General features: G+C 39.2%; 1 protein-coding gene across 1 annotated transcript in view; it reads left to right on the top strand.

Annotated features, from left to right (window-relative positions):
* Positions 1–18,791, top strand: part of LOC144458564 (immunoglobulin gamma-1 heavy chain-like) — a 133,269-nt gene that overhangs the window by 6,292 nt on the left and 108,186 nt on the right. The window lies entirely within an intron of this gene.

The raw sequence follows: 18,791 nt of genomic DNA, 5'->3' as shown, positions 1-18,791 counted from the left end.
TTTCCCTTGAAAAGAATACATGAAATTCTATTTTTAATGTTGTCAGAAAAAATCTTAACTTAGAAAAAAAAAAAACAAGGTAAAGAGACATGAGATATTGTTTGCTCATCTCAAATGAAGCCTACATGGTGATTTTCATACTACATGACCCAAAACTGAAATTTGAAAATAATTTTATTTATTTTATCACCAGTAGCAATATTCCATTATTAGTAAGTTGCAGTGAACAAAACCGCCTGCCATGTTAAATCGGCATTTTTAAATATTAGGAAGTCACTTACAGTCAAAGAAGGATAATAATGACATCAGGTAAGAAATATACAGTACAGGCCAAAAGTTTGGACACACCTTCTCATTCAATGCGTTTTCTTTATTTTCATGACTATTTACATTGTAGATTCTCACTGAAGGCATCAAAACTATGAATGAACACATGTGGAGTTATGTACTTAACAAAAAAAGGTGAAATAACTGAAAACATGTTTTATATTCTAGTTTCTTCAAAATAGCCACCCTTTGCTCTGATTACTGCTTTGCACACTCTTGGCATTCTCTCCATGAGCTTCAAGAGGTAGTCACCTGAAATGGTTTTCCAACGGTCTTGAAGGAGTTCCCAGAGGTGTTTAGCACTTGTTGGCCCCTTTGCCTTCACTCTGCGGTCCAGCTCACCCCAAACCATCTCGATTGGGTTCAGGTCCGGTGACTGTGGGGGCCAGGTCATCTGCCGCAGCACTCCATCACTCTCCTTCTTGGTCAAATAGCCCTTACACAGCCTGGAGGTGTGTTTGGGGTCATTGTCCTGTTGAAAAATAAATGATCGTCCAACTAAATGCAAACCGGATGGGATGGCATGTCGCTGCAGGATGCTGTGGTAGCCATGCTGGTTCAGTGTGCCTTCAATTTTGAATAAATCCCCAACAGTGTCACCAGCAAAACACCCCCACACCATCACACCTCCTCCTCCATGCTTCACAGTGGGAACCAGGCATGTGGAATCCATCCGTTCACCTTTTCTGCGTCTCACAAAGACACGGCGGTTGGAACCGAAGATCTCAAATTTGGACTCATCAGACCAAAGGACAGATTTCCACTGGTCTAATGTCCATTCCTTGTGTTTCTTGGCCCAAACAAATCTCTTCTGCTTGTTGCCTCTCCTTAGCAGTGGTTTCCTAGCAGCTATTTGACCATGAAGGCCTGATTCGCGCAGTCTCCTCTTAACAGTTGTTCTAGAGATGGGTCTGCTGCTAGAACTCTGTGTGGCATTCATCTGGTTTCTGATCTGAGCTGCTGTTAACTTGCGATTTCTGAGGCTGGTGACTCGGATGAACTTATCCTCAGAAGCAGAGGTGACTCTTGGTCTTCCTTTCCTGGGTCGGTCCTCATGTGTGCCAGTTTCGTTGTAGCGCTTGATGGTTTTTGCGACTCCACTTGGGGACACATTTAAAGTTTTTGCAATTTTCCGGACTGACTGATCTTCATTTCTTAAAGTAATGATGGCCACTCGTTTTTCTTTAGTTAGCTGATTGGTTCTTGCCATAATATGAATTTTAACAGTTGTCCAATAGGGCTGTCGGATGTGTATTAACCTGACTTCTGCACAACACAACTGATGGTCCCAACCCCATTGATAAAGCAAGAAATTCCACTAATTAACCCTGATAAGGCACACCTGTGAAGTGGAAACCATTTCAGGTGACTACCTCTTGAAGCTCATGGAGAGAATGCCAAGAGTGTGCAAAGCAGTAATCAGAGCAAAGGGTGGCTATTTTGAAGAAACTAGAATATAAAACATGTTTTCAGTTATTTCACCTTTTTTTGTTAAGTACATAACTCCACATGTGTTCATTCATAGTTTTGATGCCTTCAGTGAGAATCTACAATGTAAATAGTCATGAAAATAAAGAAAACGCATTGAATGAGAAGGTGTGTCCAAACTTTTGGCCTGTACTGTACTTTTTTTTTGGTGACGTCTTTTAAGTGGCGAATTTGTCAGAGCTGGAAAGTGTGATTGTCCACAGCTCCATCATCACGGCCCTGTTGATGCTTCCTCATCCAATAAACGTGTCCCCTGGATGAAACCTTTGAGCTTGGGGAAAAGGAAACAATCCTGAAACACCTCCCTACTCACCTGGTGCCCCAAAAATCACCTGGAGCCAGGTCAGGTGAGTAGGGAGGTGTTTTAGGATTGTTTCCTTTTCCCCAAGCCTAACCCTAAGGTTTCATCCAGGGGACACGTCTGGATGCGGAAGCATCAACAGGGCCGTGACGATGGAGCTGTGAAAATGTATGTTGTCACAAAAATGACCCCTTAATATTTGTTATGATTTCCCAAAGCTTAGTTAACATTTCTCACCTGTGTGCTGGATGTATGGGCTCCAGCACATTGACCCGACCGACCGGACGCCATCATCGCAAGCGGACACTACGCTGCGTTCACAGTGCTGCGTGGAAATCGGACATATCAGCACTTAAAATGTGGCTGTTGATCTGCAAAATCTGGCATAATTTATCGCTCTTATACAGCAATTGGTGCTCAGTACTGTCTAAAACAGATTTCTAAATGGAAGTTTGTCACTGGCATCAAGTTTTACACTGCCAGTCACATGAATATGCTGTATATAAGTGTTGAGTCACTCATGATTCCACACCCCTCTCAGTGGATGCCACGCCCCCCACGCCACATCTGGGTCAAAAGTCTGAAACTCAAAAAACAGATTTGAAAGTGAAAAAATAAGATTTGAAACTGTAAAAAATAAGATCTGAATCAGAAAAGATAAAACATGCAACTGAAAAAAATAAGACCTCAAATGTTAAAATACATATAGAAGTGAATAGTGAAAATAAATTATTCATTCAAAAGAATTACCAAAGTGAATCAAAATTATATTTAACCTGAAAAAACGTTTCATATACTTATTTTTATTTTGAATACATTGTTGTATTTTTCAAAATCAAGATCAACACATGAATTTTCAGTTTCAAATTTTATTGTTTCAAGTACAAAACATTTGACCCTAATGTAGCTCCACAGATCAGACAGCGTGAAGGAAAACCAATGGACTGGATTTTTCATATGTGGGGTGGAGGAAGCCTTAACCAAAATGCTGCTCTGCAGAACAAGTTCAGCTACAGCAGAGACACTTCTGCCAGCAGAGTGACATTAACAGGACAGAATCTGCAGCCTGAGGACACAGCTGTGTATTACTGTGTGCGTTACCCCACAGTGATACAAACCACCAACAGACCTGTACAAAATACCCAGCAACCATGTGACTCAACCACACACACATGCTGATAGTGAGAGATATAAATAAAGATTGTTATTGGCAGTTTGTCCCCAAAATAGTTTACTTTAAGATGTGTATCTGTGTTCTTCTTTTATTGGTGTAAAGTGATACATACAACAACAACAACAACTTATAATGATAGGTAGTAGTAAAATTTAAGGACAAATAAATAAATGAATACTTCAGGAGTCATGAAATGTTGTTTTGCCTATCTCAGACCATACTGACAAGATAATTATCATACTGCCTGAACTGAAACCATTTTTTTAAATCATAATATTATTAATGATTTTCATTTATGCACAGTAACAATAGTTCCTTTAACTCCCAAAGGGAATTACAGTAAAAGAAAAATAGAATAACCACAGCATTAACATCAAAATGTAAACAACATCAAGCCTGAAAGAGATTCTTTATTTAAAGAAAATCAGACAGAGGAAAGTCATAAAATGAAATACATTTTGAGGAGAGATTGAACAGAAGACACTCCACATTGTGAGGAGGAGTCAATGCAAAACTCAGATATCTTCCACCTCTACTTATCTGACTGCAGAGAGGAGGACAGAGAACAGTGGACACACAGTTTAACATGATGGACTATAGGACAGGACTGCTGCTTTTAACTATCTGCTGGGCAGGTGAAGATTTTTGATGATTTTTATATTAGGTTTTCTTTTAGGTTGTAAATGTGTTACATGTCATGGTTTTCTTGCTGTCTTGACAGGTGTTGATGGTCAGACTCTGACTCAGTCTGAACCAGTGATTAAAAGGCCTGGAGAATCTCACAGACTGACCTGTACAGCCTCTGGGTTGGACTTTGATTACTACTACATGGCCTGGATCAGACAGGCTCCTGGAAAAGGACTGGAGTGGATTGCCGCTATTTATGTTAGTAGCAACATCTACTACTCTCAGTCAGTTCGAGGTCGGTTCACCATCTCCAGAGACAACAGCAGACAGCAGGTGTATCTGCAGATGAACAGTCTGAAGACTGAAGATTCTGCTGTTTATTATTGTGCTCGACACACACAGTGACTGGAGTTGGTTGAGCAGCTGTACAAAAACCTACAGTAACCCCTCTGACTGGGCTGATAAACAACAACTGTCTTTGCTTTGGGGTTGAAAGAAATTACTGCATGTGCTAATTTAGGAGCAGTATACAAAATCAGGGGCTGAAGGTGCAGACTCTGACCAAGGCACAATGAATGCACTAAAACACTGAATATGATACTAAGATAGGGAGAAAAGAATAAAGCTGATCATGAGACACCACTTTGATCCAACCGTAATTATAAAACTGGAACAGCAGGACTTCTGAACACTTCACCCAGAGTCCCACAGGCCACTCTTTATCTGATATTGTACCAAATGTAAAAAGACAAAAACAAAACAATAAATAAACATTATAGATCATTGCAGTGAAATAATTGTATCACCATACAGACTGGAAGAAGACTCAAACAGGTCAGATCTCCTCTCTCTCAGCAGACAGTGACAGAATACAACATCCACAGAGTTCAGACTATTAAACAGACCTAATGAACAAAACGTCATGTGTCTCCATGCTGAGTCCCTCTTTCAAAACTCTAGAGGGCAGTCTAGGACTGACTGAGTTTGACTCATTGACTCATACTGATCATATGATTAAAACACATGCACTAACAGTAACGTAAATAAAGAACAGAGGTGATTTGAATGCTCTTATCTGACATTAACACATCTACTGATGATGGCATATTTGTTCAAATCAAACCCTAGTTCCCATTTTCATCTCATCTAATTATGTAAACCATTTAGTTGCTTGATTGTGACGTTCAACAGCACGTTACAATTTATATTTATTCATTAATTACAAAAAAAGCACCCAAGCAGTCCAATCAGCTGTATCCTTACTGTGCTGAGGAGTCAATGCAAAACCCTGTTTATAGAATTCACTAATAGAGGCCATTTCTTGTTCATGGTAGACAGAAGAAAAGTTATGTATTTAATGCATCTGTGTAGATGTCATCTGACTTCCACTGCAGCCAACATCAGTATAGAAGAGAGTTAGATAGGCTTGATTTTCCCTGAATACAAGATGTATATGACATGTTTTAATCATTTACTTTTGTGTATTGTGATGCCCAGAGAGGATGGGGCGAAATGTGCCCTGTTACCATGTAATGGGATGGAAAATAACATCTGGTAACTTCATTATAACTTAAACAGTAGCTCTGCCTCTTCACAAATACAAAACAAACAATGTAAATAACTTTTTGTAATTTAGTCAAAAAGCTCTTCATTGCACCATTAGTTAAAGATTGTCGTTGTCCCGTTATCTTCCATTGGAGCAGAAATTAGTTGCCAGGATATTAATATTTTACAGTTTCCCGTGTCGTTCTTGTAGAGATACTCTACTTATGGAAATGTATCTGTGTCACATGTTCCCTGTTTAAACCCACAGAGGGAGGTCTATGCAAACTCTTCCTCTCTTATAAACACACCATCAGCAACTTGTGGCAGATCACTGGGACAGTTTGATATATTTCTGAAACACTCAGATCAGAAAGCACTGAACTACAGTGTTTATCACAGAATGGAAAATACAGTTATCTGGAGTTTATTATTTGTAGTTACTATTCATGGTGAGAAACTTAAATCTTGTTTGATGCTTTTAAAAATGTGCAACCTGTGATTACACAAGTTTGATGGATAATGATCATTTCTTTACTTACAGGAGTTTGGAGTGAGATCAAACTGGACCAGTCTTCCTCTGAGGTGAAAAGACCTGGAGAGACAGTGAAGATGTCATGTATCACATCTGGTTATAGCATGACAAGCCGCAACATCCACTGGATACGACAGAGGCCAGGGAATGCTCTGGAGTGGATTGGGTGGATGAACACAGGCACAAACTCTGCTATCTATGGCAGCTCCTTTCAGAGTCGTTTCATCATGACTGAAGATGTGCCCAGCAGCACTCAGTACCTCGAGGTCAAGAGCCTGACAGCAGAAGATTCTGCTGTTAACTTTGAGCACAGTGACTGAAGACAGTGGAACAGCTGCACAAAAACCTCCACAGCTCTGATATCAAAATAACATCTGGGTTTTCTAATCAGTAGCCTATAAACGTGTATAAATGTCTGCATTTATATAGTTACATAAGTCAAAGACAGAAAAACATTTTAAATGTCAAAAATCATCTGTGCCTGTTTAGACATTTAAAAGTGAACTAGAATTAGCGCCCAGTTGTATGCCTTCACACACCACTCAGGTTTATCCTACACTTCACATCCAGTGTGAAGGTGGACACCCAAGATTAGTGTCATCAATTCAGTGTCTGACCAAATGTTCCTTCTGTTCCTGTGATATGATGTCGAGTAATGGCCAGAAAAGTGTTTTTGCAGAACATTATGATGTCACAGTGACGTTGACCTCTGACATTTTGGACATAAAATGCCATTACTTCATCTTTATATCTGATTAGACATTTAGGTGATGTTTTGTCATAATTTATGTGAGAATTCATGTTTTGTGAGGTCTCATTGACCTTGACCTTTGACCTCTGACCACCAAATTCTGATCAGTTCATTGTTGAGTCAAAGTGGACATTTGTGCCGAATTTGAAGAGATTTCCCCAAGGTGATCTTGATATATCCCCGTGACAAAACTGACACAGAAGAGGTCACATTTACCTTGACCTTTGACCTATGGCCACCAAAATCTAATCAGTTCATTGTTGAGGCCAAGTGATTTTTTATTTATTTATTTATTTTAGCAACATTTAAATAATTCCCTTAAGGCGTTGTTAAGATATTGCGTTCATGAGAATGAATACAAATACAATACAATTTACAGTACAAGCAGTTGCCAGGTATTTGGTGTTTTGACATTTCCCCCTGCTCTTGTCGAAATCTCTACTGATGTGAAAGTACATCTGCTTTCCATGTTGTCTTTTCACACCTGCAGAGGGAGGTCCATGCAAACACTTCCCTCCTTATAATCACATCATTAACAGCTCTCAGATCATTTATGACACAACAGCTGGGACACTTTATAAACCCTCAAAAGATTCAGATCACAAAGCACTGGATTACAGTGTTTATCACAGAATGGAAAATACAGTTATCTGGAGTTTATTATTTGTAGTTACTATTCATGGTGAGAAACTTGAATCTTGTTTGATGCTTTTAAAAATGTGCAACCTGTGATTACACAAGTTTGATGGATAATGATCGTTTCTTTACTTACAGGAGTTTGGAGTGAGATCAAACTGGACCAGTCTTCCTCTGAGGTGAAAAGTACTATATTCACTGGATACGACAGAGGCCAGGGAATGCTCTGGAGTGGATTGGGTGGATGGACACAGGCACAAACTCTGCTATCTATGGCAGCTCCTTTCAAAGCCGTTTCATCATGACTGAAGATGTGCCCAGCAGCACTCAGTACCTCGAGGTCAAGAGCCTGACAGCAGAAGATTCTGCTGTTTACTTCTGTGCTCGACAAAGCACAGTGACTGAAGACAGTGGAACAGCTGCACAAAAACCTCCACAGACAACAAACAGCAATGTGATCTTAATGACATCAGAGTTTTCTCACCACCTGCAAAAGCACTTTGATATATCCTGTTGGGAATAGAATGATGTTATGTGTTTTACTATAAGTTGTGTTTCACTATATAAGTTTTAGATGTGTGAACAATGAGAATACTGAGATGATTTCAGCTGATCTGAATGTGTTTGCTTTGCAGAAGTGGAGAAGTACAGGAGAGGAAGAGACATGAAGTCTGAGGAGCACATACCGCAATGCTTAGATAATTAGTTTCATATATGGTAAAAAGAATAGAAAGTGATATACAGATAGTAAGGTACAGCACGTGTAGGGAGTTGTGTTGTTCTCTTGTCTTTCAAAACAGGAACCACGCCCCCACCGCCAGCGGGAAGGAGTCAGATTAACACGAGGCAGGGGCGTGGTGTGGTGAAGGAGGAAGTGGAACTGCCAATGAGAAGAGGACAACGCCTTGCGTGCACAATGACACTCTGTTACGCTCAAATATACTGGGTCAGGGAAAGGACAGGAGGTCAGACTTGGTGAACTGACACACCTTTGTTGTTCGTCAGGGACGTGAAGTTGAGACCCAGAGCTCTGTAATTTTATTCCTTTACTGCTTAATAAACTACATTAACTGAGACCGAATATCTTCTCCTATTGCTTCATTAAAGAACACGCAGGACTGAGCTCACACATAGCACATTAGAGAGTAGGATGAGACTCTTAGTCCATCAATCCACATTAGATTTCTCTATATTTGACTGTAAACTCATCAGTTCCTCCGAATATCACCCCCTCAAAAAAAACAACAAAAAAAAAAAAAAACACAAGTAAAGCACATCAGAACAACGTTTGATCACAGAAATTGGCTGGATCTGAAGATAAATAGAAACCTGAAATGTTCACAATCCAAAACATGTTGAAAACAGTGATTAATGTTAACTTCATGTTAACACTAAAGCCGTTTTGTGGCCATTTACCATTTAAGTTTTTTCTGTTTAAACCTGCAAACCAGAAGCATTAGTACTATATATTCAGGCATGCATTTTGTACCATGAAACAAAATTAACAATTAACACTAAGACAAAATGTTACAGTGTGTAATGAATTAAATTATGAGAGGTGATTTGTTGTCACTCTGCAGATATAATAACACTGAACAGACTCTTCTATTGGCTCCAGTTAGACCAACATTGATGCTTCATATGTTTGATTCTATGCAAACTCAGTGAGCTTCCTTGTTACTCAGCTATAAAAACATCACATCAGGCTGTCAGTGAAGTTCACAGCACGTCAGTTTCAACAGAAACCATGTTCTCTGTAGCTCTGCTGCTGCTGTTGGCAGCTGGATGTGAGTCTGTCTGGATTTGTCAAAGTCAGCAGTTCTTCTTTTGTTAATTTGATCATTTGTTACAAAACATTTTCTTCTTTTAACAGGTGTGAAGTGTGAACAGTTGACACAGCCAGCCTCTGTGACTGTGCAGCCAGGTCAACGTCTGACCATCACCTGTCAGGTCTCTTATTCTGTTAGTGGCTACTGGACACATTGGATCAGACAGCCTGCAGGGAAAGGACTGGAGTGGATTGGAATGGCAGCTGTTGGATACACCACATACTACAAAGATTCACTGAAGAACAAGTTCAGTATTAGCACAGACTCTTCCATAAAAACAGTGACTCTAAACGGACAGAATGTGCAGCCTGAAGACACTGCTGTGTATTACTGTGCCAGAGAGCCACAGTGACACAAAGCATCAGTAGACCTGAACAAAAAACCCCTCAGTGCCTGAACACTTGTAACATGAAGCCACCAGAGGAGGAGCCCTCAGACCACTAATGATTTCAACACCAGCTCACTGTTACAGTACAAGGAGGAACAGAGTGAAGATTTTATTCAAGGTCCATAATTTAATTGAACAGCAGCTGTTTTGATCAAGTACTTGGAGGTTACAATCACTGGTACATCATTGTATGTATTCCCACAATAAAAACTTCATTTTTTATAAATTGTTAAACATCAACTTAACAAGAAATTAAATAACATTGAGGGAAGTAAACAATCTTTAGCTTTTTTAAATGGTTGCCATTCTTAATATGCAGATGTTATAAAAACTGCAGTGAAAAATGAATTTCACTTTTGAACATTTTTAAACATTAAAATTTGTAATAAGTGAAACATTTTTGTGATCGAGAGCCACAGTGACTGGAGTTGGTTGAGCAGCTGTACAAAAACCTACAGTGCACGTCTTCTTTCAGGCTGTTAGAGCCGAAGCATTAAGTATTTTTTTTGTATTACTATAAAATGTAATGTTGTATTTTCTGTATAATGTTATATCTAATGGTTTATATTTTATGTTTCACATTACAAATATGTCCTAAATAATGAATTAATCTCTGCAGCCTCCACTGTACAAACTGAAAAAAGTGTTCTTGAGAAATACTATTACAAATCACTAAACATAAAGAAACCCTAACACACAATAAACATCACTTTTTCATAAAATGGCCAAAGACAGCACAAAAATCTGGTTGCTGAGCGGCGTCAGTAGAGTAGTGGATAGCGCCGGTGCCCCAAGTACAGAGGCGATGCCTCGCTGCAGCGGTTGCAGGTTCGACTCCGGCTCGCAATCATTTGCTGCATGTTGTCCCCCCACTCTCTCACTCCCCCATTTCACTCTCTCCTATCAATTAAAGGCAAAAGCCCGAAAAAAAAAAAAAAAATAAATCTGGTTGCTGAAATTATACTACTTTCAGTTTCTACAAATGAAGACACAATAAAATGATGTGCCCCCTAAAGTGAGTCATAACATGATCGTCAAAAACCCAATGTTGTAGTTAATAACATCAAATCGATAAAGTTCAGTAAGTAAGAAAATCAATGAATTAATGAGTGCAGTACATAGTATATATTCCCAGGGGGATCCATATCACAATGAAAAACACAGTAAAAACAGCAGAGTAAAAATAAGAAAGAAAAATAACACACAAGAAAAATACAAAGCCTTCCACAATGTTCAGTGTCTAACATACAGACATGTTCGCCAATGGTTCCACAGTCTGGAAGAAAATCTGACAGAACTGCGTAGAGGGTTAGCCAAAACACCGATTAAGTCATTTTCTGACTCAGATGCCCTACACATAATCTATACATCAGGTTAAGTAGAACAGCAGAGCAGGTAGGTACCCCGACACTAACAAACATATGGCTTACACTGGAGCTTCTTGAAGCTCTCAGCAGCAGCCTCATGCTGTCATTATAAGCCACTGTGATTTTTCTAATGCTGCCTTCTTTATAATGACACCACAGGTAGGCAGTACAAGGTGTACAATACGCTCTAAAGAGTGAGATCTTCACAGATACAGAGCACATGCTAAACTTACGACACAGCATGTTCGCTTGGGCATACAGCTTCCGACGCTGCCTATAGATATCCTTGTCATCAGACAGGTCATTTGTGATAATATGGCCCAAATATGTAATCTCACTGCACACACTGAGTGCAGTGCCAGAAGGATAGAAGTCAGGGAAGGTTGACTGTCTGTCTTCTCTAGTTCTGACAGTCATGATCTTACTCTTTTTAGCGTTGTATTTTATATCAAAATCAGCACCATACTGTGTGCATATTCTCAGAAGCTGTTGGAGACTAGCACTATATGGGCTAAAGATGACCAAATCATCTGCGTACATTAGGTGATTAATTAGTGAGTCACCAACCCTACAACCTGTAACACATGTATTTAAAATCAAAGACAAATCATTCATATACACATTAAAAAGAAAAGGAGACAGAATTCTGCCCTGGCGAACACCATTGGTCACATGGAAGGGAACAGATGTTACATTCCCCCATCGCACTCTCATCGTCTGATGCGAGTACCAATAAACCAAGATTCTAATTAAAAAACCAGGGACCCCACTTTTAGACAATTTTAAAAATAATTTCTCATGATTAACATGATCGAATGCTTTAGAAGCATATATACATGCTAATGCAACACATTTAGGCACTGATAGTTTACAGTAGGCTTAAACAAAGTTAACAGTTGTTTCATTGATGTAAAGGCAGGGACATTTTCTAAATGTTACTGTTCAGTGTGTAATAAAGTTTCATCACTGTGTAAAGCAGAGGTGATTTGTTGTCTCTCTGCAGATATAATAACACTGAACAGACTCTTCTATTGGCTCCAGTTAGACCAACATTGATGCTTCATATGTTTGATTCTATGCAAACTCAGTGAGCTTCCTTGTTACTCAGCTATAAAAACATCACATCAGGCTGTCAGTGGAGTTCACAGCACGTCAGTTTCAACATAAACCATGTTCTCTGTAGCTCTGCTGCTGCTGTTGGCAGCTGGATGTGAGTCTCTCTGGATTTGTCAAAGTCAACAGTTCTTCTTTTGTTAATTTGATCATTTGCTACAAATCATTTTCTCTTTTTAACAGGTGTGAAGTGTGAACAGTTGACACAGCCAGCCTCTGTGACTGTGCAGCCAGGTCAACGTTCAAAGTTCAGTGTCAGCTTAGACTCTTCCAGCAACACAGCGACTCTAAACGGACAGAATGTGCAGCCTGAAGACACTGCTGTGTATTACTGTGCCAGAGAGCCACAGTGACACAAAGCATCAGTAGACCTGAACAAAAACCCCTCAGTGCCTGAACACTTGTAACATGAAGCCACCAGAGGAGGAGCCCTCAGACCACTAATGATTTCAACACCAGCTCACTGTTACAGTACAGAGAGAAACAGACTTTAGATTTAAGAAAAAAAAAGTTTTTAACTTGATTTAATAGCAGCTGTTTTCATCAGTTTCAAAACCTGAACTTGATAATCACTGATACATCAGTGTATTTATTCATGACAAGAACTGTTCTACACTTTTATAAACTGTTAAACAATAAACTTTTCAAGTAATAAATAAATGCAGCTGAATATTTGTCAGAACTGGAAGTGATTCGTTTTGGTCTAATAAAACTGTGCATTAGATTTTTCACAAGAAAAATCCAACCAGTCGAAGCTGCAGGCCAAAACACAACTGAAAACATGTGGAAGTCAGTTTCCCTTGAAAAGAAAACATGAAATTCTAATTTTAATTTCGTCAGACAAAATCTTAAAAAAAGTTAAGATTTCATCTCAAATGAAGCCTACGTGGTGATTTTCATACTAATGAGCTGACACCAATTTTACAACATTATGAATAACTTTTTTAATTTTATCACCAGTAGCAATATTCCATTATTAGTAAGTTGTATTGAACAGAAGCATCTGCCATGTTAAATAGATGTGTTGTAATGGTCCAAAGTGACTCACAGTAAAACAGGGACAATAATAGAACAAACTGTTCATTAAAAAGGAGGAGTCAATGCAAAACTCAGATATCTTCCACCTCTACTTATGTGACTGCAGAGAGGAGGACAGAGAACAGTGGACACACAGTTTAACATGATGGACTATAGGACAGGACTGCTGCTTTTAACTATCTGCTGGGCAGGTGAAGATTTTCATTGACATTGACTTGACACAGTTCTCATTTGTGTTTCTGACATTTCATGGTTTTCTTTGCTGTCTTGACAGGTGTTGATGGTCAGACTCTGACTCAGTCTGAACCAGTGGTTAAAAGGCCTGGAGAATCTCACAGACTGACCTGTACAGCCTCTGGATTAGACATTAGTAGCTACTGGATGGCCTGGATCAGACAGGCTCCTGGAAAAGGACTGGAGTGGATTGCTAGTATTGAGTATGATAGTGACCGCATCTACTACTCTCAGTCAGTCAAAGGCCGGTTCACCATCTCCAGAGACAACAGCAGACAGCAGGTGTATCTGCAGATGAACAGTCTGAAGACTGAAGATTCTGCTGTTTATTATTGTGCTCGAGAGACACAGTGACTGGAGTTGGTTGAGCAGCTGTACAAAAACCTACAGTGCTCATTCTTACTATGCTGAAAGACAACAAGGAAGAATTTTATTAATATTTTTATCTTGCGCTGTTGTATTTTTTAATAAAATCTTAAAGAAACAACGTTATCTAGCAACAATTAAACACATAAATTAAACAAAATGTGTCATTGTAATCACTACTACCTCACATAACAGCCAGAGACAGTGAAACAATCTGCTGAAATCAATGTACAGTATGATTGAGAGAAATGCTACATGTACATATTTAAGCCACATAAATGTATTTATTATATGACATATGAAGCAGGACACAACATTGTAGTGAAAGATAATGCTGCAGTTCTGGATATAAAAACACTAGATGGCAGTCAGTGTCAAGTTTCTCTCTCCTCTGTCACGATGAGGAGAAACTCAGATCTGCTGTTCTCATTAATATCAACTGTCTGACATTCAAACCCTGAACTACAGCTTCATACTCACATCTACTGTGAGCTTACTTTCTTTTTGCTCACCATCTCATATAGATTACAAGATAAACAGCCAGGAGACTAAAGGACCTGCTGTTTGTTCTTGTGCCTGAGAGACATTGTGATGAAAGCTGAATGAATAAGTGATACTGCAATGAGACAAACTTTCACTTCTTGGGCTGATAGAGGAAAAACTATGTCTTACTTTGTCACATTCTTCCTCTGTTAGCAGTAATCCACCTCACTGAGGTGACCAATCACTTCTTAAGCTAACTAATGAGACTGACAGTGCAGCATGTTGTGTAAATTAAGAAAAGGAGAAACACTGAACAACATCTTTAATGCTGGTGTCTCAGTCTGTTTTGAACTCTCTCTCTCTCTCTCTCTCAGAGTCGAGCACTCCTTCACAAACTCCAACTGCTAAAATGTAAATCCACACACTGATGCACAATCCCCACCCAATCTGTCTACACAGTATATATCCACCATAACAGTCTTTACAAGTTTAGACTCAATCAAGTTCCCACCATGACAGTTGTACAGAGTGTCGTCCTCTTGGCTCTAATTTCGGGTGAGTGAAGTCGGTGTCCTGTGGAGGAGGAGAGAAGGATCTTTGGATGTCTGCTGGCTCCCTGGTTATCTAAACTCTGTGTGTCTTTCAGCTGCTCAGGGCCAGTCGCTCACCTCCTCAGAGCCAGTGGTCAGCAGAGCTGGAGGATCAGTCACTCTGTCCTGTAAAGTGGAAGGACTGTCTCTGGCTTGGCTGCACTGGATCCATCAGAAACCAGGGAAAGGACCGGAATGGATCAGACGCATTGATGGTGGAACTGGCACCATATTTGCCCAGAGTCTCCAAGGCCAGTTTTCCATCACCAAAGACACTTCCAGAAATCTTGTGTACTTAGAGGTGAAGAGTGTGAAAGAAGAAGACTCTGCAGTTTATTATTATGCACGAGAGCCACAGTGACACATGAGACTACAAAGCTGTACAAACACTGAACAACACTGATGTCTGTATGAGAAGCACTGAAGCATGTCAGGGCTTTGAAAACACAATTTCCACTGAATGACGTCCAGTTAACAAATGATAAAGTATGTCTCAGTGTTTTGGGACAGTTTACCATGACTCATGGCAACATCTGCACTTATAAGAAGACAACCTGACTGTGATCACAACATGAGCTGAACTACAGTAACGTCTTGCTTGGCTGAGCTCTGTGTCATACATTACTTTATTTTTTACATTAACCTGCACTAACTTCATGACTTTTAAGACATTTTATACAGTAAATCCTATCATTAAATTAACCATGTAGATGGTGGAATAAAAGTCTATATAAGCTCTTTCACTGAAACAATTATGTTCCTTACATAATAAATGACTTCTCTTCATGTTCCCTCTGGAAGACACACTGTTTACACCATCAGCTGATTCAGTTTAAATTTAAAGATTCTTCAACAAAATGCAAATGAAGGTTGCTCATGAGAGTGTGTGAAAAATGCCACAATCAGATGTGTAATGAAATAAAGATACGACATGTAGCTGAGCTGTCTTTAGGATTTAGTTTTTAAAATTGATTTTTTTCATCTTTCAATATTGTGCATAAGATTTATTAACAATAAAAAATTCAAAACTACAGAGCACAAGCAGTAACACAGCGAAAATTAAATGGAAAAATAAATTCTATTACTGCAAAAAAAAAAAAAAACAGTCAGTTTCCAGGTTGAAATGAAATGTTTGCCTTTTTCAAACCAAGCCTTCAAGTTGATTTTCAGACTACATGCACTCAAACATTTGTTTCTTATATATTTACAAACAGTAGCAATTTTCCATTATTTTAACATTGCATTGGACGTCTCACAGCAAAAAAAAAAAAAGGAAGTTCACATGTCAAAAAAAAAGACTTACAGTAAAACAAGGATAATAATAACATCAGGTTGTCATGAGAGATGATGACAGAAATGATTCTTTAAAATAATCACACAAATACTGTTAGTTAGGGGGAAAAGCCAGAATATGAAAATTAATTTTAAGGAGAGATTGAACAGAAGACTCTGTTTATGTAAAAGGAGGAGTCAATGCAAAACTCAGATATCTTCCACCTCTACTTATCTGACTGCAGAGAGGAGGACAGAGAACAGTGGACACACAGTTTAACATAATGGACTATAGGACAGGACTGCTGCTTTTAACTATCTGCTGGGCAGGTGAAGATTTTTGTTGATTACTATATTAGGTTTTCTTTTAGGTTGTAAATTTGTTGCATGTCATGGTTTTCTTGCTGTCTTGACAGGTGTTAATGGTCAGACTCTGACACAATCTGAACCAGTGATTAAAAGGCCTGGAGAATCTCAAAGACTGACCTGTACAGCCTCTGGGTTAGACTTTGATTACTACTACATGGCCTGGATCAGACAGGCTCCTGGAAAAGGACTGGAGTGGGTTGCCAGTATCAGTGGTAGCAGTGGCTACATCTACTACTCTCAGTCAGTTCGAGGCCGGTTCACCATCTCCAGAGACAACAGCAGACAGCAGGTGTATCTGCAGATGAACAGTCTGAAAACTGAAGATTCTGCTGTTTATTATTGTGCTCGAGACACACAGTGACTGGAGTTGGTTGAGCAGCTGTACAAAAACCTACAGTAACCCCTCTGACTGGGCTGATAAACAACAACTGTCTTTGCTTTGGGGTTGAAAGAAATTACTGCATGTGCTAATTTAGGAGCAGTATACAGAATCAGGGGCTGAAGGTGCAGACTCTGACCAAGGCACAATGAATGCACTAAAACACTGAATATGATACTAAGATAGAGAGAAAAGAATAAACCTGATCATGAGACACCACTTTGATCCAACCGTAATTATAAAACTGGAACAGCAGGACTTCTGAACACTTCACCCAGAGTCCCACAGGCCACTCTTTATCTGATATTGTACCAAATGTAAAAAGAAAAAAACAACAACAATAAATAAACATTATAGATCATTGCAGTGAAATAATTGTATCACCATACAGACTGGAAGAAGACTCAAACAGGTCAGATCTCCTCTCTCTCAGCAGACAGTGACAGAATACAACATCCACAGAGTTCAGACTATTAAACAGACCTAATGAACAAAACGTCATGTGTCTCCATGCTGAGTCCCTCTTTCAAAACTCTAGAGGGCAGTCTAGGACTGACTGAGTTTGACTCATTGACTCATACTGATCATGTATTTAATGCATCTGTGTAGATGTCATCTGACTTCCACTGCAGCCAACATCAGTATAGAAGAGAGTTAGATAGGCTTGATTTTCCCTGAATACAAGATGTATATGACATGTTTTAATCATTTACTTTTGTGTATTGTGATGCCCAGAGAGGATGGGGCAAAATGTGCCCTGTTACCATGTAATGGGATGGAAAATAACATCTGGTAACTTCATTATAACTTAAACAGTAGCTCTGCCTCTTCACAAATACAAAACAAACAATGTAAATTACTTTTTGTAATTTAGCCAAAAAGCTCTTCATTGCACCATTAGTTAAAGATTGTCGTTGTCCCGTTATCTTCCATTGGAGCAGAAATTAGTTGCCAGGATATTAATATTTTACAGTTTCCCGTGTCGTTCTTGTAGAGATACTCTACTTATGGAAATGTATCTGTGTCACATGTTCCCTGTTTAAACCCACAGAGGGAGGTCTATGCAAACTCTTCCTCTCTTATAAACACACCATCAGCAACTTGTGGCAGATCACTGGGACAGTTTGATATATTTCTGAAACACTCAGATCAGAAAGCACTGAACTACAGTGTTTATCACAGAATGGAAAATACAGTTATCTGGAGTTTATTATTTGTAGTTACTATTCATGGTGAGAAACTTAAATCTTGTTTGATGCTTTTAAAAATGTGCAACCTGTGATTACACAAGTTTGATGGATAATGATCATTTCTTTACTTACAGGAGTTTGGAGTGAGATCAAACTGGACCAGTCTTCCTCTGAGGTGAAAAGACCTGGAGAGACAGTGAAGATGTCATGTATCATTTCTGGTTATAGCATGACAAGCAACTATCTGCACTGGATACGACAGAGGCCAGGGAATGCTCTGGAGTGGATTGGGAGGATGAACACAGGTTCAAACTCTGCTAGCTATGGCAGCTCCTTTCAAAGCCGTTTCATCATGACTGAAGATGTGCCCAGCAGCACTCAGTACCTCGAGGTCAAGAGCCTGACAGCAGAAGATTCTGCTGTTTACTTCTGTACTCGACAAAGCACAGTGACTGAAGAAAGTGGAACAGCTGCACAAAAACCTCCACAGACAACAAACAGCAATGTGATCTTAATGACATCAGAGTTCTCACCACCTGCAAAAGCACTTTGATATATCCACATTAGATTTCTCTATATTTGACTGTAAACTCATCAGTTCCTCCGAATATCACCCCCTCAATAAAAAAAACACAAGTAAAGCACATCAGAACAACGTTTGATCACAGAAATTGGCTGGATCTGAAGATAAATAGAAACCTGAAATGTTCACAATCCAAAACATGTTGAAAACAGTGATTAATGTTAACTTCATGTTAACACTAAAGCTGTTTTGTGGCCATTTACCGTTTA

The sequence above is a fragment of the Epinephelus lanceolatus genome, chromosome 18, assembly GCF_041903045.1.
Source record: "Epinephelus lanceolatus isolate andai-2023 chromosome 18, ASM4190304v1, whole genome shotgun sequence".
In the NCBI taxonomy this organism is placed as follows: domain Eukaryota; kingdom Metazoa; phylum Chordata; class Actinopteri; order Perciformes; family Serranidae; genus Epinephelus; species Epinephelus lanceolatus.
This window is presented reverse-complemented; position numbering and strand designations above follow the sequence as displayed.